The following is an 8,476-nucleotide window of genomic DNA, read 5'->3' on the forward strand; positions in this document are numbered from 1 at the left end:
ACAGCAAGTTCTTCTTAATGCCTAGCACATATAAAACTTTAAAAAGAGTAAATGCGCCCCCATTTGTAGTAGTGTGCACAACTCTACCAACCCCTTTGACATGATATGAGAAACCATTTTCACATGTGACGGTTCCTACTTTTGGGCAAGATTCTAGAGATGAGAACAAATTTTTTTGTGAAGTAATGTGCTTACTAGCACCATTGTCAAAGTACCAAGCATCCGATTCTGCACTGACATCATGCATACATCATGAACAGAAGGGTCATAACTGCAATGTACAGTCCATAACCAATCATCTTGAGCAAAACTTGTAAATTCCTTCTTCTCTGCACTTGGTGTAAATGCATCAGCCCCACAGCCATGCCCGATTCTTTCTTTTTCCCATTCTCTAGTTTTTTCTTGCACTCATTTATGTAGTGCCGTGGTTTCCTGCAATAGTGACACTTGCCCTTCTTTTTAGGCTTATCACCTTCTTTCTTTGCATCCTTACCTAACTAAGGATTCTGGTTTTGGCTTATAGCCACCATGCAAAGAAGCTTTACCTTTGCCTTTCTGACTGGCAACAAAAGCTTGGTCGCGCCAACTCACATAACAGATCGGTTTTGCCTAGACCGCTCTTCTTGCAAGAGTACTAAAACTAGCTCATCAAATGTAAGGGCATTTGGATATCCCTTTATCATGAGTCCAAGGGTAGAGATAAAAATTTGATAAGAATTCGGCAATGCATTGAGAACTGTGGGCACCAATGTACTATCAGGATGTATCTCATCCACACTAGCGAGCTGCTCCTTAATCTTTGATCTTGGTCAAGAAGTTGTCCATTGAGTCTCTAGATATGCAATACGTACTTCATTGCGCACCTGGTATAACGCAGCCAAGTGTATACCATGCCTGTTTTTAAGTCTTACATGACCGAATATGAGAAATAATGCTTCGCTTCACAAAAAGTGCAAGCAATGCATATGCTTGTGCATCTCTTTCATCCCATCTCGTTTGAGCACCAGTGGGAGGTACTGGTGGTGCATGTGGCGGAGCCATCTCTGTATTATATTCTACTTTAGATGTACCTGCAACACCTGGTTGCACTGGTAGTTGTGAAAGCAGGATGAGTTTCACTACCACTGACCACATTCCAAAGACCTTTAGCAACCACCAGTACATGCCTCATCATATAGGATCAAGTTTGTCCTTGTTGCAGACAACATGTTGAATACATCACTACTACTAGCCATGACTATCTACCAAATGCAAAATCTTTCAACACACTGCAAGTACTCATTATTCATTGAATGCAACCCCAGATGGCTGCCAACTGAAAAATCACTTGCAATGTGTATGAAAAATAACACAGAGTAGAGAATAGAGTGTTACTGGTGAAAGTTTGATGGTCGATGTCGTTGAAGACATTGTAGATGCTGCTGCACACCAAATCTTTGTCATTGCTTTGCATAGCCTAAACACCCAAAATCGAGCAGAACCAATCCAAAATGACGCATATCCAGAATGTCTGTAGAAACCTTGCGGTGCCCAAAACACGCCCGAATCACGCCACAGACCCCAAAAACTTTATACACTTCGTATACAACACACTACAGTATATACCATCTTCTCCTAAGAGGGTATCTCAATCAGAGACAAAAAAAAAAAAGAGTCATGAGAGGAGGAAGGCAAACTGCTAGATCAAGTGTTAAGGAAGATACTCTGATACCAATTGTTGGAATTAGGGTTAGGGTTGCAACAATGCACACACACTAGATAGAGAAGCTTGAGAGCACACAAACTCACTATATTAGTATGAACAAATGTGTACTAGATACTAAAGATAAGTACACATCCCAAAATGCGTAGATAAGAGAGTGTACATACGCACAGGGGAAAAAACCTCCTAGTGAGGGAAAAAGTGCCCCAACGGTCCTAAGTGTGTTCACACACATCACCACCATATAATGCTACAAGGCCTTTCTATTAAATCCTAGTGATTTTTTGCATGTTTTGAACTAATTCTTGGGCTCTATCCCTTGCTTCTAATTAAGAGCAATAAGGATATACAAAAAGACCTATCAAATTTCACTTCAATTAGCTCAATTAAAAACTCCAAGTTTTCAGCCTACTAATCACTATATAGGTCATATAATCATATAATTAATAGGTAATTAGCAATAATTGAGAATACAATTGAGCAATTAGGGTTTCATGTAGTGTGTTTACACAACATCAAAAGCACTAACTTTTCATTGGGGCTATTCTCAAGAAGCTCTAGAAGTAAAAAATAAAAAATTAGAGGCACACGCACTACTCGCATTTCATCTTGTTTAAAGTACCCACATTTGCCAAGTTATATGAGAATAGACACTGCCAATTGAAGCATCATAAGCTCATTGGAAATACCTTCTTATTATGGCAACACAACAAGCATCACTTTGCAGGTAGAGAAGTTCAATGGGGAAGGATTCCACACATGGGATACATAGATGTACCTTCAAATGCATAAGAAATACATAGATGTACCTTCAAATGCATAAGAAATTGTGGAAAATAATTAAGAAAAATGTGCCAGATTAACCAAGTGAAAGGTGCATTGAAAAATATGAGCAATCATTGTCACTTATTGGTTTACACTTAAACACTAGTCTTATTCATCACATTGACTCTAAGGAACATGTAAAGGATGCATGGGATACATTAAATCTCGTGTTTAGAGCTAAGGCAAAGAACCAAGAAATTCATCTAACAATTGAATTCTATGGTCTACAAATGAATTTTAATGAGCCTTTGGCTCAGTTTGTCAATAAAATGAAAAGCATCATGACCTAGTTAGATGGCATAGATGTTAAGATTGGAGATAAAGATGCAGTTGCAATAATCTTAAAAAGAATGCCAAAGGAATATAATGCACTGAAGAATCTGCCAGAGCCAACAATTGATGGATGTGTCTCCTTCCTCTTGGAGAAGAAGAGAATTAAAAGGAAGCAATCCCAGCACCGTTGAGCATGTATTTTGCAACAAAAGCAATGTGAAGTATCACAATTGTGGTAGGAAAGGACACTTTCAAAATGAATGCAGGTTCAAAGACAAGCCAAAGTGTAATCATTGCAACAAGTTCGGGCAGAAAGAAGAAGATTGCAGATTGAAGAAGGCAACTTTATAAGGACTATGACCACCCAATACGAAGAGGTCCCTATGATCAGTTCTTCTAAAGAGCAAGGAGGAAAACACCACCACCACTACCCTAGCCATGTGTTGTAAAAGAGGGGTCACCTTATGAATAGACACCCATCTTATTATTTCACCTTGTTTGTTGTTGTGTATCCACTTGACTACAAGAGAGTAGCTAGTTGAGCACCCAGGGGGGGATTTTGTTTATCCACCTACCACCTACAATAAGGGGAGGTGAAGTATTATAAACGTCACATTCAACCACCTTGTAGTAGCCTAAGGATATGGCACCAAGGGGGAGTGTTGAGAAGTGTGGTGCCATAGAACACATGTAGAGGCACAGAGTGAGCAGGCAAGCATGAAGCCATATGCTAAACTAGATTGTCCCACATGCATGGAACAAGCAAAGATGTACTCTACCCATATAAAAGGGGCCATTTCCAAGCAATGAAAAGTACAAGCACTTGCACATATCTCAAGTCTCTTTATAAGACAAAGCTACTCTATCTTAGAATCTAATTAATTTGAGTCTATTGCACGTACACATCATCATGGGTGTAATTAGACACCATCCACCTTAGGTTAGTGTAATCACTCATCATTAGCATGTGATTAGCTTAATCCATTGCATTAGTGAAGGCACCATGGATTTTAACGTTATCTACATCCCCCAAGTTCATGTCCTCTAATTCATCATCCTTTACTCTAGAATTTCTTTGCATTTTTGTCTCATGAACAGCTTCTATGACCACAAAAGATTTGAGGCCTTCTAGATCATTTTCTCGGAGTTGTCACCCCTACTTGTGCCTCCACACCATATTGGGCATAATTCGGTCCACATCTAACTCAGAGTGAGACTAAATCTGGATTTTCATTTAATACCTTTTCTTCTTCCCCCTCCACTCCTACCAGGAAATTAAAATGTTCAGCAAAAAGTGGTCTGGTGGATTTAGTGACTTTTTGGTTGGAGCCCATAACTATAACCCTCATCTTCTTCTTGCCTTTCTATAACATTATCTAGTAAGTAGCCTAATTATGCTTTATCTTCCCTTTTTATAGCCATGGCCATCCTAGCAGCATCGGGGATAGGCTCTATCCCATCTGCATTACCACAAACACTATGGAGTAATCACATCGTGGGATCTAGATCTGTACTCTACGGATCAGCCCTAAGGGCTTGACATTCCTTTGATCCACCATCCTAAGGGAATGCATCGTGTGACTTAACTGTGAGTGACTACTGTTACTCTTTAAGAACTGTTGTGTCCCAATTTGGTTCAATCGTTTACTGTGATGGGGTTTGGTTTTATATTCACTATATCGGTGTGTACCTCTAGATCCACTAGTTCACTCAGGAGCTCCTTCCGATAATTTTGTACCAGGCTCAACAAAATTGTTCTAGCGTCATATTGATTTTCATTTGTTTTATGTCTTCCCATAAATTATATTGTGATGTTTTACTACCCTTCGTCTGGCTTTTGCATTGATTTAATAGCACCGTTGACTCTACCTTCAAGTAGTCCTGGTCCAATGTGCACTCTCCTAGATTTGGTTTTAGCATCCACCATCTTTTGTAGTTGTGGAGGACTATTATGTTTGTAACTACTTGTATCTCTAGTAGGTCTTGCAATTGGAGTTAGCCATATTCATACTCTTTGCCACATTCTCCCACAAGGTTCCCTCCCTTTGTTGGCTCGAATGGTCTCTCTCTCTCTCTCTCTCTCTCTCTCTCTCTCTCTCTCTCTCTCTCTCTCTCTCTCTCTCTCTCTCTCATAGTTATGCACATGAGACAACACAAGAAGAACACCTTGATTACATTGTTATTGCTTGAGAATGCACTTCCTGTAAAAGTAGTGCCTAAACTTTTAAACACTATATACCATCCCCCCCAGAGCCTCTCACTCTATGGTGGTACATGCCTTCTTGTTATCCGAGAACTTCCTACTTGCAAAATAGACTGGGAAATCAACCTTTCCCTTCCTTGGGCTGGGTTAGTATTGTCCCTATGGCGAATCCTGATGCATCTATGTAAACATGGAAAATTACATCATGTCTCCCCTAGGTAAATTTGACATCTTGTGAGCTCATGTAAGGGAGTAGCTATTTTTGCAAATGAGCAGCTATTTTTGCAAATGCGCAGCTATTTTTGCCATTATCTTGAGTGTTTGGAATTCCAATTCCTTACACTCCCCCCCAGGTAAGCTTAACATCTTATTTTGTGAACTTAAGTAAGGCAATATCACCTTAAATAACACATATAATTCAACCTTGAAAGCTGAAATTGTCTCTTCATTAGGCCTATGAGAAACATGTCATTAACATATAAAACAATGACCAAAAAACAACATTTACTCCTCTTTACATAGGGGGTACTCTCAGTTGGATTGTTGCAAAAACCATTTGCAATCAAGTATGTGTTTATCTTCTCATACCATGCTTTGGAGCCTTCTTAAGGCCATATAAAGATTTTCTTAACCTCTATACTTTAGACTCATGTCCCTTCTCAATAAAACCATAAGGTTGAGATACATAAACCTTCTCATGCAAATCACCATTCAAGAAGATAGTCTTAATATCCAACTGATGTACATTCCAACCATGATGTGTTGTCGATGTAATAATATACCTAGTCATAGTTATATGAGACGTGGGTGTAAAGGTCTCATCATATCTATGCCCTTCTCTTGAATGGTATTTTTACCATAAGGCAAATTTGCTAAATACTAGGGTTATGTTTTAGGATTGAGGTGTACTCATCCTATAACATGCACTTATTTTCTTGTACTTTCTCAAAGGAAAGTACAAGAAAATAATGGCCGAGAAACCCACTTTTTATACGAATGGCCTTTTTACTATAAGGAAAATCTGCTAAATACCAAGTGTTATTTTTGAGGATTGAGGCAAACTCATCATGCACCATGGCATTATTTTCTTATACTTTCTCACAGGAAACAGGTTCCTTTTCATTGCATATATTGGAAAAATGAGAGCATGATCCACAAAAGAATAACATACATGATGAGAACCTGCACATGTCCTACTAGGTAAAGGAGTAGCTAATTTGTTATCCTGCAATGTCTGCACACCATCCATTTGGTATACTCTTGGATGCGTGTGTGTCTGCCCTTTACTCATCCATTGCATTATCTATAATCGTCTCATCAATAGACTGATCTATGGGTTGAAATTTGAGCAGATTTTCAGTCACCAGTATGGGCTGATTTGCAGCACCTTGTTGAGCATTCAATTGCTCCATATATGGATGCCCGGCATTGTACAAAGGGAGGAGTGTATTAAAGATGTCTTGTGAGTATACGTTCTCTATTTTATTTTTTTTACATAAAAGCGTGGATTGAATTGATTTCTCACTCAACAAAGACAACATCTCTACTCACCAAAATCCGCTTTGTGGTTGGATGGTAGAGCTTATGCCCTTTGCTTTCTGAGTTGTATCCCACAAAAATACATTTTACCACCTTATAGCATTGTTGCTCAGGCACAAGAGCATAAGCGACACAACCAAAACATGCAAATGAGCCACAAAGGGCTTCCTGTCATTCCAAGTTTCATAAGGGAGTAATTGTCTGCAAGGCCTTGGTGGGAAATCTGTTTAGCACATAAGTGGCATACATAACTGCCTCCAACCAAAAAATATGAGATAAATACTAGCCTTTAACCATGCAACATGCCATCTCCATGAGAGACATGTTCTTCCTCTCAGCCATGCCATTTTACTGAGGTGTGTAAGGACCATAGAAACAAAGTGTCTAAAGCGTCTAAAAATCTTTCACACTTTCCTTTCAATGGACACCACACCTAGGTGTACCTAGAATAGTCATCAAATGAAAGTCACAAAATAAAGATATCCCCCGATTGATGGTGTCCTCATACATCACTATGTATAAGGAGTAATTTTTGGACATCCCTTAATTGATCCATCTTTTGGGAATGATGCTCATTGCATTTTACCCAAAATGCACCTCTCACATACATGTTTGACAGGGGCCGACAACTTTGACATCATCTCTTGCCTTTTTAGGCACAACAAACTACCAAAATTTAAGTGATTAAAGCAAGCATGCCATAGTTCTACATCACTCTCATAACACGTGTGTGGTAGTAAATGAACAAGCAATATGTGCCAATCTCTTATGCATGCCCAACCTATAAAGCCCATGGCTTAGAGTATCAAAAACCACAGTGATGTCTCCATCACTCTAGTCATGAACTGTACACTTGTCATTAACACATTTGACCATTAGGCCTACCCTAGCAATGGAAGAGACTGACAGCAAGTTCTTTTAAATGCCTGAAAAAAACAAGACTTTTTGAGAGAGTGAGTTCGCACCATTTATAGCAGTTGTTTGCACATGTGACTGTGCCTCCTTGAGGAGCAAACTCAAGGGAGGAAAACAAGTCATGTTGAGAGTGATTTCCGCACCATTTGTAGCAGTGATCACAACCTTACCAAATCCTTTCACTAGATATGAGGAGTTGTTTTTGCACATGCGGGTGTGCCTCCTTGAGGAGCAGCTAATACTCTAATCTACTCAAACGTTAAAAAAAACTTAATGGGAGGGCAAAAATTAGTATCTAAAATCTATGTTAAAAAATACAAAAGAGAGCAAAGGAAAGAAAACAATTCATGTTGAGAAGTAATGTTGACACCACTATCAAAATACCAGACATGTTGATCTATCACTGACATGTATACATCATGGACAGAAAGGTCCTAACTACAGTTTCTTCTTCTTTTCTACACTTCGTGCTGATATTCCCGACTCTTTCTTCTTCTTCTGCTTCTCTAATATTTTTTTGCATTCATTGATATCATGGCATGGTTTCCAGCACTAGTTGCATTTGCCTTTTTTCTTAGGCTTATCACCCCCATTCTTGGCATCCTTATCTTTCAGAAGACTAGGTTGTTTCTACCTTTGATACCTTTCCCTTTTTGATTGGCACAATGATTCTCTCACATACATACTAGTTTGTTTTACCGAGATTTCTCTTCATGTAAGAGCACTTTAGCCAACTCATCAAACGTAATGGCATTGGGGTTACCCTTCATCATGAGCCAAAGTGTGGATGTGCAAAACCCAATAATGAATCTGATAAAGCTATGAGAACAGTGACACTAATGAACTCTTTGGATAGATCTCATCAATACATACAAGTTGCTCCTTAAGATTTTTAATCCTTGTGATAAACTTGACCGTTAAATCTCTCATTTATACAAACTCTAGTTGCTTACGCACGAGTAGACCACTCGTGCCCTGTTACACACCTAGTAAAGTGCAACAAGCATATCCCAAGCCTA

Source organism: Cibotium barometz, chromosome 18 (assembly GCF_041138505.1).
Source record: "Cibotium barometz isolate CiBa-2024 chromosome 18, ASM4113850v1, whole genome shotgun sequence".
In the NCBI taxonomy this organism is placed as follows: Eukaryota; Viridiplantae; Streptophyta; class Polypodiopsida; order Cyatheales; family Cibotiaceae; genus Cibotium; species Cibotium barometz.